This window comes from Phyllobates terribilis, unplaced genomic scaffold, assembly GCF_046119375.1.
Source record: "Phyllobates terribilis strain yellow unplaced genomic scaffold, ASM4611937v1 Scaffold_9__5_contigs__length_417890890, whole genome shotgun sequence".
Classification (NCBI taxonomy): domain Eukaryota; kingdom Metazoa; phylum Chordata; class Amphibia; order Anura; family Dendrobatidae; genus Phyllobates; species Phyllobates terribilis.
The window spans coordinates 93,431,110-93,450,882 of record NW_027362769.1 but is presented as its reverse complement, the minus strand read 5'-3'; positions in this window follow the sequence as shown (position 1 = coordinate 93,450,882).

The window sequence follows — 19,773 nt, the reverse complement described above, 5'->3', positions numbered from 1 at the left end:
GTCCGGGCCGGTGTGCTGGGCGAATAGATCCGCGCCCAGGGGCAGTATGGCAGGGGGCCCCGGTTGGGGAGCAGCGCCTGGGGGCACTCGTCCTGGCGACCAGGCCGGTGGGCGTCTTCCGGTTGTGCCCGGGAGTGGCGCAGTCAAGGCAGGGGGCGCTGGTGAGGCAGTGGATGCCCGGGTGCACTAGGCCTTGCGACCAGGCCTGTGGCGCCTGTTTCTTTATTGCGCCCGGGGTTAAAGGGCACGGCGCGGGGCGGGGCGTGACAGCAGCGCTTGCAGCCTGAGGCCTAGCTGGTAGCGGCGGAGGCGTGATGTCAGGTACGGTTCCCGGGGCTTCGGGTCCCACAACGGGAGGCGGGGGCAGGCTTGCGGCCTCAGGGCTTGGGGTGTTGACGTCCCCTTTACCTGCCTCGGTCTCTGTGGCCTCCTCCGCGGCGGCGTCCCCGGACTCCGGTCCACCTTCACTGCCCTCAGAGGCAGGCGTGCGGTTGGGCGGTGGTAGCGCCCCCTACGGTCGGGTCACGGCTTGCCGGGCCAACTCCTCCCTCCACCCGGCGATCACATCCCGCTGTGCCCGGACCATCCTCCGGTCCAGGTCTTCTAGCGCGGCTTGCGCATGCTCCGGGTCTCTGGGGAGCTGTGCCAGCAATTCGGATAGGCTGCATGGCGGTTCAGCCTGCAACAGGCTACGGGCCAAGGTGCTGGTGGTGTTTGGCGTTCCTTCCATTCCCGGGTGCAGTCTGTCTAGACTGATCCAGACTGCACCCTGCCCCACAGTTTTCTTTCCTGTCCGCCCCCATTAGGGGTGGTCTTGGGGCCATCTGCTGACAATCACTTTCAGGGGCAGCCCCCCCACTTTGATGGACATCTCTACAGCCGCACTCATGGCTGTTGGGGGCGGGCTCCTTCTTTGGCGCCATTCTGGGACCTGGCCCACGATGGGAGGTGGCTTCCTGTTGTCTTTTGGCGTGCACATTATGGCGTCCATTCTGCTGGGGCGGGCGCCATTTTCAACACAGTCAACTTTCAATAAAACAGTCTCTTTCTCTTCAAGCGCGCAATACCCGTTTGTGACGGGTTGGTCGCAATCCTGCCGACTACGTCAAAGTTGACTCGCCCCCTGGGCCGCGTGGGGAACCCAGAACCGGGCCCTTTCTGTGGGATGCTGTGGGTTGTAGTCACCGTGGCGGCGACCCGGTCCCGTGGCTCAGGGTGGTCAAACCAGTGGCAGTCTATTTATGGGGTTTTTATGGTTTAATGTCCGACTACGCCACCCGTGGATTGCGGTCAGGATGAACCGCCGCTGCAGGGCAGACCGCTGAGGCTGGTGTTGTGGGTGCAGCAGAGTGCAGTACAACTCCCCACGGGAGGAGTATAGCCTCAGGGCAGTGTAGAGTGAAGATGGTGGTTGTGGTGCGGGGCGTCCCAATACTAGTAGTGCTGACGTGGTGAGAATGTACAGAGACAAGGTGCTGCAGTTCAGGTTCTTTACTCACAGTTCTCATCCAGGTCACTTGTGCACAGATAGGACCGCCCGAGTCGTGCTGCGTCCACCAGACAGGGGGCTCGATCAACCCCCAGGCAATTCCGGAGTGTGGCACAGGACTCCCTTCTATCCTTTCGTCAGCCATGCCCCACCAGTGACACAACTTCTGTCCAGCTGCCTCAGGTCTTCTCCTGGGAGGACTGGGTGTCCAATTCCCTGACCCTATGTGGTGTGCCTTCCTAGTAGGTGTAGTGAGGGGTCGCACCAGTAAATGGTCACGACTGCCGGTCCTTGGTTAAGGATTAGTCGCCTCCACCAACTTAGGATCCGGTACCCTGTTCTGCCAACCCGTCACCCGCAATCTCCTGGGTCCTTAGGGTTCCTTCTGCTTTCGTGTCTCTGGGCCCTTCTACACTTTGGGTACTTCTCTTTCTTCGCTGTTCCTTTCTGTTTCTGTTCATTCTGGCTCCGGCCTTCACCCTAGGCCTGCCTCGTGGAGATGGGCCCAGACTGAGCCACACCTCCCTGTCAGCCCTCTCTGGCTGAACTCCTCTTCTCTTCTCCTCCTGACTGAACTGACCCAGAACTAAGATGGTGCCCACCTTATATACCCTCCCCTAGTGTGTGAGCTCAGGTGACAAGCAACCAATGAGCTCCTTCCTATGCCCAGAAACCGTCCCCTCCTGCTCCTACATCACTGGGTTTTCCTCCCCCCTCCCCACTCCAGCCAGGGACATGATCTGTCGTGCCTGCATTACTGTACTAATGGGAGCACCATTGAGCTGTCCCCCGGAAATGGGGTGTGTGTGATGCATGCAGCTAACTGAGCCCTGGTCCACACACCATCCTTACCAGGGAGTGGGATATCACACCTCTGGTTGAGGTGCAATACCTCTGTAGCGACCGAACCCTCAGGGCGCTACATTTGCAACCGGCATGGATTTATATAGTGTGACCGAAAGAATGTTTAAAAATAAAAAATAAATCTATACTTACCTTCCGATGGCCCCCGCAGTCTTGCTTCCCTCCGTCCTGGCTGCCGGCAGATCGCGGTACGCTGCACTGAAGGACCTGCCGTTACATGACTATGACGTCAGCGCAGGTCCTTCATTCCATCGTGATCTGCCGGCATGGGAGGACGAGCGCAGCGCGGGCCGCCAGAAGGTAAGTATAATGTATATTTTTTATTTTATTCTTTTTTTTACAGTTTTCTATGGTACCCGGGTCCGGAGGAGAGTCTCCTCTCCTCCACACCCGGGTACCATCCGCACATTGAAACGCATGGATTCCACATGTGCTTATCTAGTGAAGCGGAATACATGCGATCTAATGCAAGTCAATGGCGGCGAAAACGCAGCAATTCCGCAAAATAATTGGTAATGCTGCATTTTTTTCCGCAATGATAATCCGCAGCGGAAATTTCCGCAGAATGTGCACAGCACATGCGGATTATCATTGGGGAACATGGCAGACCTTCTACCAAGCGTTTTTTAAGCGTTTCTGCAGCGTTTTTGCCGCTGCGGAAACGCTTAAAAAAACGCTTCGTGGGCACACAGCCTTACAATGCCATATAGCCAATACCTAACCACAGTTGCCACACAATATCATGTAGACCTAGGGTTTATATTACAGAAATATACACTCATTATGAATTAACTAGATGGTGGCCCGATTCTAATGCATCGGGTATTCTAAAATAGGTATGCGGCCGACCGGGCGCAATTAGCAGAGCTGTGTTTAAATTTTGCGCCAAAATCGCTGATTGGTCGAGGCCGGCAACCGTGACCAATCAGCAAAGCGGTGTTAAAATTTGGCGCCTATATCGCAGATTGGTCGCGGCCAGCGGTCGCAACTAATCAGCAGAGCGGGGTTTAAATTTGGCGCCAATAATGCTGATTGGTCACGTTCACTGGCAGCGACCAATCAGCAGAGCGGTATTTAAATTTGGCGCCAATAATGCTGATTATTCGAGACCGGTAACCGCGACCAATCAGCAGAGCGGTGTTTAAATTTGGCGCCAATTTCGCTGCTTGGTCGCGGCCGGGCCACCGCGACCAATCAGCAAAGCGGTGTTTAAATTTGGCACCAATATGGCTGATTGGTCACGGCCGGTGGTTGCGACCAATCAGCAGAGTGGTGTTTAAATTTGGCGCCAAAATCGCTGATTGGTTGTGGCCGCCGGCCGCGACCAATCAGCGATTTTGGCGCAAAATTTAAACAACGCTCTGCTGATTGGTCGCGGCCGTCAGCCGCTACTAATCAGCGATTTTGGGGCCAAATTTAAACCCCGCTCTGCTGATTGGTCGCGGTCGCCGGCCTCGACCAATCAGCAGAGCGTTGTTTAAATTTGGCGCCAATCTCGCTGATTGGTCGTGGATGGTGGCCGCGACCAATCAGCAGAGCGGTGTTTGAATTTTGCGCCAAAATCGCTGATTGGTCGCGGGCGGTGGCCGCGACCAATCAGCAAACCGTGTTAGTGAGGACTGGAGAGCGTGTTTAAATTTGGCACCAAAATCATTGATTAGTCGCGACCGCGACCAATCAGCAAAGAGGTGTTTAAATTTGGCGACAATACTGCTGATTGGTCGCGGCCGGCGACCGCGACCAATCAGCAGAAAGATGCAGAGCGGGGTTTAAATTTGGCGCCAAAATCGCTGATTAATCGCGGCTGACGGCCGCGACCAATCAGCAGAGCGTTGTTTAAATTGGGCGCCAAAATCGATGATTGGTCGCGGCCGGCGGCCTCAACCAATCAGCAGAGCATTGTTTAAACTTGGCGCCAATCTCTCTAAGACAGTCTCTAATTGCAGTTATGACGTTCTCTAAAGTGCTTAGGGATATTTTTTTAAAGTAGCTATTTCCTCAGGTTTCTCACATTTTGCTGCATTTTTTATAACCTTAATATGTTCAAGTATCCTTACCCGAAATTCATGAGATGTAAGTCCCACGTAGATTAGATTGCATGGACATGTTGCCCCGTATATTATCCCCGTCGATCTACAATTGATAAAGTGAAAGATTTTATATACACGTTTTCCTGAGGAATCAGAGAATTCCTTTACTCTATCTATTTGGGGACAGGCACAACACGATCCTCATAAAAAACTGCCATAGTTTTGAGTTGTATTACCAGCTAACATATTTGGAGATCTTGGGGGGATGTAATGACTCCTCACCAAAATATCCATTAAGGATAATACCCTGTAGTTACTAAATAGCAATAGTGCATCAAAATAACATAGTGTACTTAGTTAACATAATTTTGATTAAAAAAATGTAGAAGAAAGCCCACCACATCAAGGTGACCCTTTACTGACTTTCAGTCAGTAAATGACTATTCTGAATAATTATTATTAATAATAGTTATTATAATAGTTAATATTATTATTATTATGAAAGTAATCAGCAAACTAAGTAATAGTGCAAGAAGATTGCCATCTAGTGTTCACTTCGTACACAGGTGTTCTGTATATATCTCTTGTACTATATAGGGTTTGGACCATATTTACTGCCTTTTTGCGTAAGGTTGGTGGTCTTACATGTTGCCATTATATCATATGCAATACATAACAAAACCTTGATGTCATTTTTGTAAGTTAAAGGAGTTGTCCCCATTCAGAAAACTTTCGACCAAAAACTCTATTAGCGTTAAAAACAAACAGTGCTTAACTTACCATCACCGGGTAGAGTACAGAGTCACCGTCACTGCCCTGGTCTATGTTGTTTGTCTCATCAAAAGCGCTGCAACCAATCACTGAGCTCAGCGGTTCTGGCTGAGTAATTGGCTGCAGCGCTGATGATGTGATATCACCACTGCAAGTAAACAACAGAAACCAAGTCAGCGGTGGAGAAACAGCGCTGAACCCAGGAAGGGTAAATAAAGCTCAGGTTTCTTTTCTTAACCTTCATGGAGCCAGCGGACAAAAGACTTCTGTAAGGGGACAATCCCATTGACCATATTGTCACCATTCCTTCCACGAAGGGGTTTTCTGGGCTTATGAAATAGCATAATTACGTAAATAAGTGAAAGGGTTTTCCAACATGTTTATAGAATTTGACAAGGACGCTTGTCATGCGACTACTCCATATGCCATAAAAGGGAATCTGTCACCAGAGTTTTGCTCCCCCTTCGGAGAGCAGCATTATGTATAAACTGCCTTCCAGCGATGTGTCGCTTATTGGACTTCTTGCTGCAGTTTTGATAAAATCACTGTTTTCTCTGCCGCAGATCTACCAGTTTTGTGAATGCTGAGCTCTGTATATGCCCGCCCACACCATTGATTGGCAGCTTTCTGTGTACACTGTGCATAGGCAGAAAGCTGCCAACCAGTGGTGGGGTTATACAGAGCTCATGAATATGGAGGATTACATGGCTGCAGGTTTATTAGTCCTCTAGTGATAATCTCCTGCTGATAAAACATTGATTTTATCAAAACTACGGGCCAGCAAGTGACACATCACTAGAATTAGGGTCTTTGTCTCTACATCATGCAGCTCTCAGAGTAAGTGACAAAAACATGACAGATATATAAAAAGGACGTTTCACCAAATTTTTCATGTTGAACTGGACACATTAAGCAATAGTGGCTGCAGGGTGGAATATAATGGTTTTTTTTTTCTTTTCATTTTCACCTCTCTGTTGCGGAGATATTAGCAATCAAAGTATTATTCACCTAATGGGAACATTTTTGTTAAGTCCAAGTGGGTGTTATCATAGTTTTCACTGGATGCATGTACTAATTCTTTAAAGATGTTGCCCAATCACAGCAAAACACAGGAGAAAAAGAACACGCCCCCACCACAGCTTAGAGCAGATTTATCAGTGTGTGAGATGTAATGACAGAATGACAGACAGTCTTGATCTCCTGGTCTAACATAGTACATGATTTGAAAATGCTTAAGGCCCCGTCACACTTAGTGACGCTGCAACGATCCCGACAACGATACGACCTGTCAGGGATCGTTGCTGCGTCGCTATGTGGTCGCTGGTGAGATGTCAAACAGGCAGGGGAGCAGCGACATCGTGGAAAGAATCTTTCCACGATGTCCTGCTCCTGGTTACGAGCCTGCTGAAGCAGGAGCAGGCTGGTAACTATGGTAAACATCGGGTTACTAGGGGCACACGCGCTCCTAGTAACCCGTTGTTTATCATGGTTACCACTCTGCTACGGTGAGCGGGAGGTTACCGCTCACGTTAGCAGGCTCGTAACCATGATAAACAGCGGGTTACTAGGTGCGCGTGTGCCCCTAGTAACCCGATGTTTATCATGGTTACCAGCCTGAACGCTGCTCCCGCTGGTCACACACAGCGATGTGGAGAGCAACGACCAAAAAATGGTCCAGGACACTTTGCAGCGATCAGCGACCTCACAGCAGGGGCCTGATCGTTGCAAAGTGTCACACATAGCGACATCGCTGGTGAGGTCGCTGTTGCGTCACCAAAACCATGACACAGCAGCGATCTCGCTAGCGATCTCGCTATGTGAGATGGGGGCTTTAGAGTAGAGCAAAGATAACTAGCACCTTTTAGATAAGATCCCTGTGGGAAGGGGCAGCCAGTTGAGTTTAGTTGTGTCATATTACAAAACCTTCTATCAGCTCTCCTCTTCTCATAGCACTGTCACCTCTGCTGTATGCCCCCATTCTAATCATGCAGGAGGTTAGACCAGGAGATCAGAGCTGTCTGATATTATACATCTCACACACTAATAGCCCTGCTCTAAGCTATTGTGGGACATGTTCTTCTTTCCCCCTGAGTATTACTGCTTGCTTATGATTATTATGTCATTCAGGAGGAAGAAGTACATGTTGCCAGTGAACACTCTCTGATAATGCCCACTTGGACTTAAAGGGGTGGTCCGGTCTAAAATGAAAAGTCTGCAGTTACTTTGTGTGACTGCAAACTTTTGAATCCCTCCAGCGCACGCACTGTGAGGTGCGAGGATTCGCCAGTTTCTGAGCCGAAACTGTTAGAATTCTGCATGTTAGAGTCCTTGTCAATTTCAACAAATGTCCGGTACAACCCTTTAACTTTATTTTTTTCTATAACGTAGCTACTAACATGCACCAATTAAGCTGTTCATATCCATGCAATAAATAATGGTTAAACTTGAAAATTTTGGGATAGCTTTCTTCTTTATTCATATGAACACACACACATAAAACAAAAAATGTAAATCCAGTGGTCCTAATCGTTTCGACCATACTGGTGGTCTTAATCATGGCATACTGTGTTGGACAAGACTCCAGACTAGAGATGAGCGTTGTTCTACTCGAACTGTTCGCCAATCTCAAATTCGAGCTGTTTTGGGCGGTGTTCGAGCCGGTCGGCGAACACGAACAATTTGAGAAAAATTCGGCTGTTCGAGGTTATGTTCGATAACTGTTCGTGCACCAAAATCATAACTGGATTTTTTCTCAGTAATGATGAAAATTAATGTTAATACGCAGTTTGAGTGTACAGCGGGGTGGGGGGAGGGGCAGGGGATGGATCTCTGCAGGAACAATGAAGATCTCCATTTCTTTTTTCTCTTTCCCGCATTTGCAGTGGGGAGGTGCAATCTGTCAGCCTATCAGCAGCGCACACACGGAGCGAAGTGCTTTTTTTCACACAAGCAAGGGCATGTGTCATTGGCAGTGTATGTCACATGTCCTTGCCCTATAAGACCAAGCCATTTTCCCCGTCGCCACCATTTTCTCACTGCTGCAGCTGCGTGTTAGACGGCACCGCTGTTGCTGTGTGCGCTATACCTTGTTAATTTCAAGCCAATTTTCGCACAAATCTACAGATAGCTTGGGAGTAGGGAATAGTTGTGATTGCAGTCCTTTTAAGGACTAGGTTACAGCATTTCCTACGACTTTTATCAGGCAGGTCTCTGCTCTTAAATAGATAGATTGTGGGAGTAAAGACTAATTGTAATTGGAGTCCTTTTCAGGACTAGGTTACATCAGTTCCTATCAGTTTTTGCCAGGCAGGTCTGTGCCAGTGCTGTGCAAGTTTTTTTCACAGCATTTGGCTGAATCTAGCAAAGCTAATCCTTTTTGGCCTATTGCAGAGTGTGTTAGTCAGTGGAGTAGCCTATCTGTGTTGCAAGATATACCACCTGTGTATAGAATACCAATTTTTTTACTGCACCTAGTGAAGTAAAATCTTTTGGGCATAGCATCATTCTATTAGTCCATCTATACTGACCTCCATCAGGTTGCAAATTGAATATAATTTTTTTCTGCATCTAGCTCTGAAAAAATATTGGGCTTCTAGCTGTGTGTGGGACTTGTTGTATTAGTCCATCTATACTGACCTCCATCAGGTTGCAAACTGCATATATTTTTTTCTTCATCTACCTCTGAAAAAATATTGGGCTTCTAGCTGTGTGTGGGACTTGTTCTATTAATCCATCTATACAGACCTCCATCAGGTTGCAAACTGAATATATTTTTTTCTGCATCTACCTCTGAAAAAATATTGGGCTTCTAGCAGTGTGTGGGACTTGTTGTATTAGTCCATCTATACTGACCTCCATCAGGTTGCAAACTGAATATATTTTTTTCTGCATCTACCTCTGAAAAAATATTGGGCTTCTAGCTGTGTGTGGGACTTGTTGTATTAGTCCATCTATACAGACCTCCATCAGGTTGCAAACTGAATATATTTTTTTCTGCATCTACCTCTGAAAAAATATTGGGCTTCTAGCTGTGTGTGGGACTTGTTGTATTAGTCCATCTATACTGACCTCCATCAGGTTGCAAACTGAATATATTTTTTTCTGCATCTACCTCTGAAAAAATATTGGGCTTCTAGCTGTGTGTGGGACTTGCTCTATTAATCCATCTATACAGACCTCCATCAGGTTGCAAACTGAATATATTTTTTTCTGCATCTACCTCTGAAAAAATATTGGGCTTCTAGCTGTGTGTGGGACTTGTTGTATTAGTCCATCTATACTGACCTCCATCAGGTTGCAAACTGAATATATTTTTTTCTGCATCTACCTCTGAAAAAATATTGGGCTTCTAGCTGTGTGTGGGACTTGTTCTATTAATCCATCTATACAGACCTCCATCAGGTTGCAAACTGAATATATTTTTTTCTGCATCTACCTCTGAAAAAATATTGGGCTTCTAGCTGTGTGTGGGACTTGTTCTATTAGTCCATCTATACTGACCTCCATCAGGTTGCAAACTGAATATATTTTTTCTGCATCTACCTCTGAAAAAATATTGGGCTTCTAGCTGTGTGTGGGACTTGTTCTATTAATCCATCTATACAGACCTCCATCAGGTTGCAAACTGAATATATTTTTTTCTGCATCTACCTCTGAAAAAATATTTGGCCTTCTAGCAGTGTGTGGGACTTTCTCTATTAGTCCATCTATACTGACCTCCATCAGGTTGCAAATTAAAAATAATTTTTATCTGCATCTAGCTCTGAAAAAATATTTGGCCTTCTAGCAGTGTGTGGGACTTTCTCTATTAGTCCATCTATACTGACCTCCATCAGGTTGCAAATTAAAAATAATTTTTATCTGCATCTAGCTCTGAAAAAATATTTGGCCTTCTAGCAGTGTGTGGGACTTTCTCTATTAGTCCATCTATACTGACCTCCATCAGGTTGCAAATTGAATATAATTTTTTTCTGCATCTAACCCAGCCAATAGTTTTGGCCTAATACCACAGTTTGGCCACTCAGCTCTGCTCGGTTCCCATCCATTGTTTTTTTGTGCAAACAACTCCAGAGTTGTTAATTAGTTAACCACCAAAATGAGTGGAAAAAGGCCTGCTGCTGGTGGAAAGGGGAATAGGCGTGTTGGGAAGGGGAAAAAAGGTTGTGTCCGTGGGGTAGGTGTTAAAGCAACAGTAACATCTGCAGAAGAAAGACCATCTTCCAGCCAAACTAAAATGTCTACTTCTTTTAGCAGACAATGTGATAAGATCCCTTTCTTACGGCCACGCCAATCGCTACAAATTCCAGATGAGGCACAAAAACAGCAGGTGCTTCAACGGATATCAAGTGCTCCTTTAAGTGGGCTCTCCTCCACATCAACTTCAACATCACAAATACTCCAGTCCTCAAAGGTGTCACCCCAATCGCACTTGCTTCCTCACAGCTCCCAAATCTCCAGCTGCCCGTCTGAGTATGAGGTAGAACAGATGGTTGAGTCTGCAGAGCTGTTTACTCATACTATAGCCTGGGAATCAGAGGTCGACTCCAGCGCTTCTGTGAATCCAGACGAGGAAATGATCTGCACTGATGCCCAGAATCTTTATGAGTCGGATCCAGGACCAGACGCAGAAGGTTCTGACCATAATGTAGACCCTCATTCCCAAACTGTAACTCCTGTTGGTGGAGACAATGAGGAAGACGATGATAAGACTCAAATACCTGATTGGAGCGACAACTTTAGTTTTTTGTCAGGGCAGGAACAGGTTGGCTCTGAGGACGACGGGTGTGATAACGCACAGGGTGATGATGATGAGGTTGGAGATCCCACTTACTGTCAACCCACAGTCAGCCAAGAGATGAGGTCAGCAGAGGAGGTGGAGGAAGACGCTAGTGACGACGAGGTCAGGTTGCGCCTTCCTGGACAGAGACGTAGTACTGGAAGCACGTCAACAACTGCATCCTCAAACACAACTCTGCCTCTCACCACAAGTCGTGGTGGCTCTTCAGGTCGCATGGGTGCTAAGCCTTGCATAGCCTGGGCATTTTTTCAGATCGATAAAGATGACCCAACTCGTGTTATTTGTAACATTTGTCAGCAAAAGCTAAGTAGAGGCCAAAAAATACATAGTTTGAGTACTTCATGCATGAACCGGCACATGGACATGAAGCATAAGTTGCAGTGGGAAGCTCAGTGTGCTACAATGCGGCCTAGCCGGCCGGGCCAACCACCGTCTGCCATATCTTGTGCATCCGCGGCCTCTTCATCCTCTGTGACTGGGGGGACAGCAGTCACACCTGTTTTGGGGCGCAGACCTGCCACCTCTTTACCCGCAACAGCCAGCGTGATTGGCAGGTCATCATTTTCTTTGGAGGTGGTAACACCAGCTGGGGTTGAGCGCTGTCCGACATCGATAGCACCACCTTTGGATCAAGGCAACCTAACATGTCCGCCTGCATCTTCCTCACAGACCGGCAGTTTGCCGGGGACACCCTTATCAACCCCGTCTAAGCACAATAGCCAGCCCTCGGTCCCTCAGATGTGGACAAGTAAAAGACCATTTCCTCCTAGCCATGAGAAAGCTAAGAGGTTGAATTTCACCATCTGCAAGTTCTTGGCTACAGAAATGCTGCCTTTCCGCCTGGTGGACACAGAGGATTTTCGAGACCTTATGTCCGTCGCAGTGCCCCAGTACCAGATGCCCAGTCGGCACTACTTCTCAAAGAAAGGTGTGCCTGCGCTCCACCAGCATGTCGCACACAACATCACCGCTTCTTTGAGAAACTCTGTGTGTGACAGGGTGCATTTCACCACAGACACTTGGACGAGTAGGCATGGACAGGGGCGCTACATGTCGCTGACTGGGCACTGGGTAACTATGGTGACAGCAGGACAAGGGGCTGCTGTCCAAGTCTTGCCGTCCCCACGAGTTGTGCATCAATCCTCTTTATGTCAAAGTTCCTCCACTGCTTCTGCCTCCTCAACCTCCTCTCGGTCTTCCACCTGCACCCAAAGCCTGTCTGGTCATGCCACAAGCTTTCTAACTGCGCAGAAGGGATCCTGCACACCTCCTTACTATGCTGGCAGTAGGGCTCAACGTCATCAGGCGGTTTTTACATTGAAATGTCTGGGAAATGTGAGTCACACAGCTGAGGAGTTGTGGTCAGCTCTGGAGAACCAACAGTTTTGGGCACCACATTTTAAAAAAGACATAGACAAACTGGAGCAAGTTCAGAGAAGAGCGACCAGAATGGTGACTGGTCTGCAAACCATGTCCTATGAGGAACGGTTGCAGGATTTGGGAATGTTTAGCTTGCAAAAAAGAAGACTGAGAGGAGACTTAATAGCTGTCTACAAATATGTCAAGGGCTGTCACATTGTAGAAGGATCATCTTTATTCTCATTTGCACAAGGAAAGACTAGAAGCAATGGAATGAAACTAAATGGGAGGAGACACAGATTAGATATTAGAAAAAAAATTTTGACAGTTAGGGTGATTAATGAGTGGAACAGGCTGCCACGAGAGGTGGTGAGTTCCCCTTCAATGGACGTCTTCAAACAGAGGCTGGACAGACATCTGTCTGAGATGATTTAGTGAATCCTGCTTTGAGCAGGGGGTTGGACCAGATGACCCAGGAGGTCCCTTCCAACTCTACCATTCTATGATTCTATGATTCTATGATTCTATGAATTTCATGAATGGTTGTCTCCACTGGACCTGAAACCAGGGAAGGCCGTGTGCGACAATGCTGCAAACCTGGGTGCGGCCCTTCGCCGGGGCAATGTCACACACGTGCCTTGTATGGCTCACGTGTTGAACCTGGTTGTCCAGCAATTTTTAGCCCACTATCCCAGACTAGATGGCCTTCTGCAGAGGGCACGGTCGCTGTGTGCTCACTTTCGCCGTTCGCATCCCGCAGCTCAGCGACTTACATCTCTACAGAAGTCGTTGGGCCTGCCACTTCACCGGCTAAAATGCGATGTGCCTACCCGGTGGAATTCAACTCTGCACATGTTGCAGCGACTGTGGCAGCACCGACAAGCCCTGGTGCAATACGTTCTGACGTATAGCCTGGGCCAACGAGATCCAGAGGTGGGGCAAATCACGCTGGAGGAGTGGTCTCAGATCAGGGACCTATGCACCCTTCTGCACAGTTTTGAAATGGCAACGAAGATGTTTAGTGCTGACGATGCCATTATCAGCATGACTATTCCGGTGATTTACATGCTGGAGCACATGTTAAACAGAATTCGGAGTCAGGTGGTGGCACAAGAGGAGGTGGAGGAAGTAGAGGAGGAGGAGTTGTATGCGGAAGGGCTAACATCTGCAAGGTTCAGACGGTCGGCAGCACCAAGGAGGCAGGCATGTGAGGGTGAGGGAGATGGTTTTACCAGGGCGCATGGTAGCAGCCAAACTAGTGAGGAAGGTGCAGGAGCCCAGGAAGAAGTGGAGGACGAACTGATGGAAGACTCATCAGATGAGGGAGACCTTGATCACATTTCTGTTGTGCGAGGTTGGGGGGAGAGGACAGAGGAAGGAAGCATGATTGTTACCTCGCCACCAACACAACAGGGACTTGGTGCTCCTGGATGCGCAACACACATGAGTGCCTTCTTGCTGCACTACCTGCAACATGACCCTCGAATTGTGAGAATTAGAAAGAATCCTGACTACTGGGTTGCCACACTGTTAGATCCCCGGTACAAAAGTAAATTTGCAGAAATTATTCCTGCCATAGAAAGGGATGCACGCATGCAGGAGTATCAGCAGAGACTGTTGAAGAATCTTACATGTGCTTTTCCACAAAATACCAGTGGTGCACGTAGTGAATCTCACAGTTCCAACTTGCCAACCGTGGGACCGTCAAGTGTTCAGCACTCAAACCGTAACAGAACCACAGTATCTGCTGGTAACATCAATTTTGCGGAATCATTTCACCACTTTTTTAGCCCATCCTTTGCAAGGCCACAGGAGACAAGAAGTCTGACACATAGTCAACGCCTAGAGACGATGGCACAGGAGTATCTCCAAGTAAACATTGAAGCCACGACTGTGTCACTGGACCCTTGCTCTTTTTGGGCTTCCAATCTGGATAAATGGCCGGAGCTAGCCACTTACGCCTTGGAGATCTTGTCATGCCCCGCAGCCAGCGTTCTGTCTGAACGTGTGTTCAGCGCTGCTGGTGGTGTGCTGACAGATAAGCGCACGCGGCTCTCCACTGATAATGTAGACAGACTCACGTTCATAAAGATGAACAAATCATGGATCCGAAACGACTTTTCTACCCCTGTGTCATCCTGGGGAGAGTAAAAGCTTGATGATTGGTTAAAATCACCCTACCAACCGTTTTAAGCTTTCAAATTACTAATCATGTTTATCTGTATCTTGGCTGGAAAATAATTTGGGCTTTGTAGCAGTGTGCAGCACTGATTCTATTAGGCCATCTATAATAAGCTCCACCAGATTTAAAATTACTAATCATGTTTATCTGTATCTTGACTGGAAAATAATTTGGGCTTTGTAGCAGTGTGCAGCACTGATCCTATTAGGCCATCTATACTAAAGCTTCACCAGATTTAAAATTAATAATAATTTTTAGCTGCATCTAGCCCGGAAAATAATTTTGGGGCTCCGAGATGCGCAAGACACATAAGTGCCTTCTTGCTGCACTACCTGCAGCATGACCCTCATATTGTCAGAATTCGAAGTAATCATGACTACTGGGTTGCCACACTCTTAGATCCCCCAAACTTTTCGATCAACCTTTTCATTTTAATAAAGACCAAAAAAATGGTCATTTTTGAAATTATAAGCATTAGCAGGTTGTTAGAAACTGAAATCAAACAGTTTTCAACTCAAAACTTTATTCTAGGTGATGTTACATTTTCACATAGGACCCCTTGTTCGAAAGGAGCTTCTGAACTCTCTCGTCCATTGAATTTGTCAGGTTTTGGATGGTTTCTGCTTCAATTGTTTTGCATGAGGACAGAATACCCTCCCAGAGCTGTTGCTTAGATGTGAACTGCCTCCCGCCATCATAGACACTCCTTTTAATGATGCTCCAAAGGTTCTGAATGGGGTAGAGGTCAGGGGAGCATGGGGGTCACACCATAAGTTTGTCCCCTTTTATGCCCATATCAGCCAGAGATGCAAATGTTTTATGTGCAGCATGAGATGGTGCATTATCATGCAGAAAAATGATCTTGCTGTGAAATACACGGTTCTTCTTCTTGAACCATGGCAGGAAGTGCTGTTTGAGAAAATCCACATACATTATGGAGTTCATCTTTAGCGCCTTCAGGGATCCTAAAGGGGCCGACAATCTCTCTCCCCATGATTCCAGCCCAAAACATTACTCCACCTCCTCCTTGTTGGCGCTGTAGCCGTGTTTGCGTGGGGTGTCCATCAACCAGCCATCCTCCACTCCATCCATCTGGACCATCGAGCGCTGCACGGCACTCATCCGTGAACAAAACTGTTTTGAAATCAGTCTTCATGTAATGTTTGGCCCAGTGGAGCCGTTTCTGCTTGTGTGAAGTGGATAGAGGAGGTCGACAGGATGGCGTATGCACAGCTGCAAACCTCTGAAGGACCCTGCATCTTGTTGTTCGGGGGACGTTGGAGGCACAAGCAGCTTCAAAAACTTGTCTGCTGCTATGACAAGGCTTTTTTGCCGCTGCTCTTTCAACCTGACGTAATTGCCTGTAGGAAAGAGTCCTCAATTTGCCCTTATCAGCACGCACACGTGTGTACTGTGAATCAGCTACATACTTCTTGATTGCCAAGACACTTCATCCTGATCATCGCACAATGTTGATTGTAGTCATGCCTTGACCTAAACACTCCACAATTTGTTGCTTCTCAGCAGCTGACACATCCTTTTTCTTTCCCATTTTGGCAGAAAATGTAGGCTGCTTAATAATGTGAGACAGCCTTCTTAAGTAGTCTTGCCTTTCATTGGACACACCTGCCCAACTAATTAGCACAGGTGTCTGCAATTGCTTACAGTGATATAAAGAGCCCTGACACACATCACCATCAATGAGTTTAACTGACAAACAAACAAATTCTTCCCTTATCACTCCTAAACACTTTTTGCATAATAATTTGGAACACAGTGTACATGTGCTTTTCCACAAAACACCAGTGGTTCACGTAGTGAATCTTACAGTTCTAACTTGCCAACCGTGGTCTGTATGGAGTTGTTCAATAAAGGGCCCAAAATTAAGATAACATAGATGGGAGAGGTCTCTATGAATAGGAATTCCTAAGTATTTGATACCCTGTGAGGGCCAGGCAAAGGGAAAGTTGGACTGGATGGAATCCTATATGGATTTGGGGAGGGAGACATCGAGGGCCTCAGACTTCGCTGCATTGATTTTAAAATTTGACCATGTAACAAAGTGATCTATTTCAGCCATAACAGCATGGATGGATATATGTGATTGAGTGATATATACTAGGACATCATCAGCAAATAGAGAGCACTTGTACTCGGTGCCTCCCACCTCAATCCACCTAATATTGGGGTTATGGCGAATTGATGAGAGCAGGTGCTCCGTCACTAGGATGTATAAGAGAGGGGACAGAGAACATCCCTGCCTTGTCCCATTGGTGATTGTGAAAGGTGATGAAAATGTTCTGACGCGCCCCCTGGGCCTTGGGACACCCGGAGCCGGACCCTTTTTGGTGGATGCTGGTGGTTGTAGTCTCCGTGGCGGCAACCCGGTTCCGTGGCTCAGGGCGGTCAAACCAGTGGCGGAACTATTTATGTGGTTTTGATGTTTAAATGTCCGACTACGCCACCCGTGGATTGCGGTCAGAGTGAACCGCCGCTCCAGGGCAGACCGCTGAGGCTGGTGTTGTGGGTGCAGCAGAGCGTAGCATAACTCCCCACGGGAGGATTATAGCCTCAGGGCAGTGTATGCGGAGGATGGGGGTGATGGTGCAGGGCAGCAGCAGTAATGACACGGAGTCAGTGATGCAGTCCAGGGCCTTTACTCACAGTTCTTATTATCCAGACCACGTCTGCAGGTAACGGCTGCCCACGTCGTACTGTGCTCACCAGGTGAGGGGCTCAGACAACTCCCAGATAACTTTGGAGCGCTTCACAGGACCCCCTTTGTGTGTCCTTTGTCTGGCCTTTCTTACCAACCCTTCTGTCCGGCTGCCTCGGGCCTCCTCTTGGTAAACTTGGCGCCAGTTTCCCTGACCCTATGTGGTGCCTTCCTAGCGGGTGTAGCGAGGGGCTGCGCCACATAAAATGTCACAGCCTCCTGTTTCTAGCTGAGGGTCATTTCCTGCCTCCACTAGTTTCGGGGACCGGTCTCCCCCTTTGGCCTGACCCCTCCACGCAGGTGGATTCGGGCGTGCGGTGGCGACTCGCCCGTCCGCACCCCTGAGATCCCTTCGTTCCTCGTTCCTGGAGCCTTCTCCGCTCCTCTTCCTTCCTTCTCCCTCTTCCAGGCCTGGGCCTCTGTTACTAGGCCCGCCTCCGGAGCAGAGCTCATGCAGAGCCCCTGCTCCCTGCCACTTCTGCTCAGACTTCTCTGCACTGAACTAAGATGGTGCCCACCTTTTATACTCCCTTCTCAATGCACCCAGGAACTGCTTCCTCCCTGCTCCTGCACTACAGGGTTCCCCTTCCTCAGTGTTCCCTCCCCCCACTCCAGCCAGGGACAGGGACTGTCGTGCCCATCTCAGGGGCATATTGGTCGCCCTGCCCCACGGCAATGTGGTGTAATGCATGCAGGTGTCGGGTCCTGATCCACACTACATCCTTACCTGAGAGTGAGATATCACACCTCTGGGTGAGGTGCAATACCTCTGTAGCAACCGAGCCCTCAGGGTGCTACAGTTCCATTTATCTTCAGCCTAGGTGACGTATTGCGATACAGGGCCGTGATTTTGGCTATAAAAGGGTCCCCTAGACCCCTACCCCAAGCTTTTTAAGAGAATCATATATGGCGTGCCAGGAGACTCTATGGAATGCTTTCTCAGCATCCAACGAGAGTATCTAATTACAAATTTTTAACTGCATCTAGCCCAGGAAATACTTTGTGCCTAGTAGCAGGGTCTGCTAGTCAGCGGATTATCCCGGCTGTTAAGCAAGCTACACCACCTGTAGTTTGGACACTTCATTTTTTCAAAGGAAATTCTTCGGGACCACGGGATACTCAGTGAAGAGCATCAGGAGGCACCCCAAGGCATAGGGGCTGGGACTGGCAGTAGGATGCCTTGCGGTGGACAGCCGAGCTCGATCCTTATAAAAGCTTTTTAACTGCAGCAGCTTTAGTGGACGCTACTGGAGCTGGAATTACGCGGCTGCTGGCATGAGACTTGCCCTCCAATAGATCCTTGTAAATGGATTTAAAGTGTATTTATTCAAATTAGAGAGACAATTTAAATTAAAAAGCTTAGAGCTGCCTCCACCACAGGGGGGCTCGCTCGACCCACCAGCGGACAGGCACCAGTATTGGGAGAGGGGGGCTGGCCGTCAGGGTTCACCGCGGCTCTGGCACAAACCCGGCGACACGGAGGTGGCACGGGCAGGAGCGGACTGAACGTGTCGGCTTCTCACTTTTTGGATTTTAGAAGGGCATGACATGCCTATATCTGTGTCTCCCCCTCCTTTTACTCCTCCACCTCTTTTCTTTTCGCATGACTATATGTACTTGTCACTTTTCCATGTGTTAGTTGTGTCTTCTGAGCAGTTTGTCAGCTTTTGGACACCTTTGAAGGTGTTTTCTATGTGTTTCTATGTGTTTTTGTTTTCCTGCCATTGGTTTTAACGGTGTTCGAAGGTGTTCGACGAACAGTTCGACGAACAGTTCGGCGAACACACGGGTGTTCGACGAACCGAACTGAACTCGAACACTACGGGGGTGGCTCAACACTACTCCAGACCTTCTGTTACTCATAGTCCCCTAAAGGGGACGGGAGCAGAAAACAAGGAAGGAAAGAGGAGGAGGCTGGACAACACTCCATTCATTGGCATTTAGGTATTGTATAATAGCTGGCATGGACAACACATCTCCGAGCCGAACTATCAGTAAGTCATCAATGTATAATCTGTACCAACTCAAACGCAGAAGGAATGGATTTATCACTGAATATATATGTACTGATCCTTCAACGACGCCATGTATAAAATGAATATCGCAGGGGAGAAACAGGCACCCATTGGACAGCCACAAATGTGTAATTAAAGCTTAAGGGTGTCCCAATATTGAAGAGTTTCAACATCCATTACTCCCCTGCTTTAGACAATTGAATAATCAAGAGGATAAACTAGTCAGGACAGATGAAGTTCAACAATTAAACAACCAATCAACAGTTTTTGGTGTCTTGGAGAAGAGGAATCCTGTCTACAATGTCTCCAATATAACAACATTCTTAAAATGGATACAATCATCATCCACATACAGGAGAGGACATTCCAATTCAAGGATACTACACATGTGAATCATCCTTTATTGCATATGCCAAATAATGTCTGTGCATACTCATCTATGTGGGGGAAACTACTCAACATATAACCGACCATATATCACAACACAAGTTCAGTATATGGTGCAAGAAAGTTGGACTTCCATTACCCTATCATTTCCAACATTCCAACC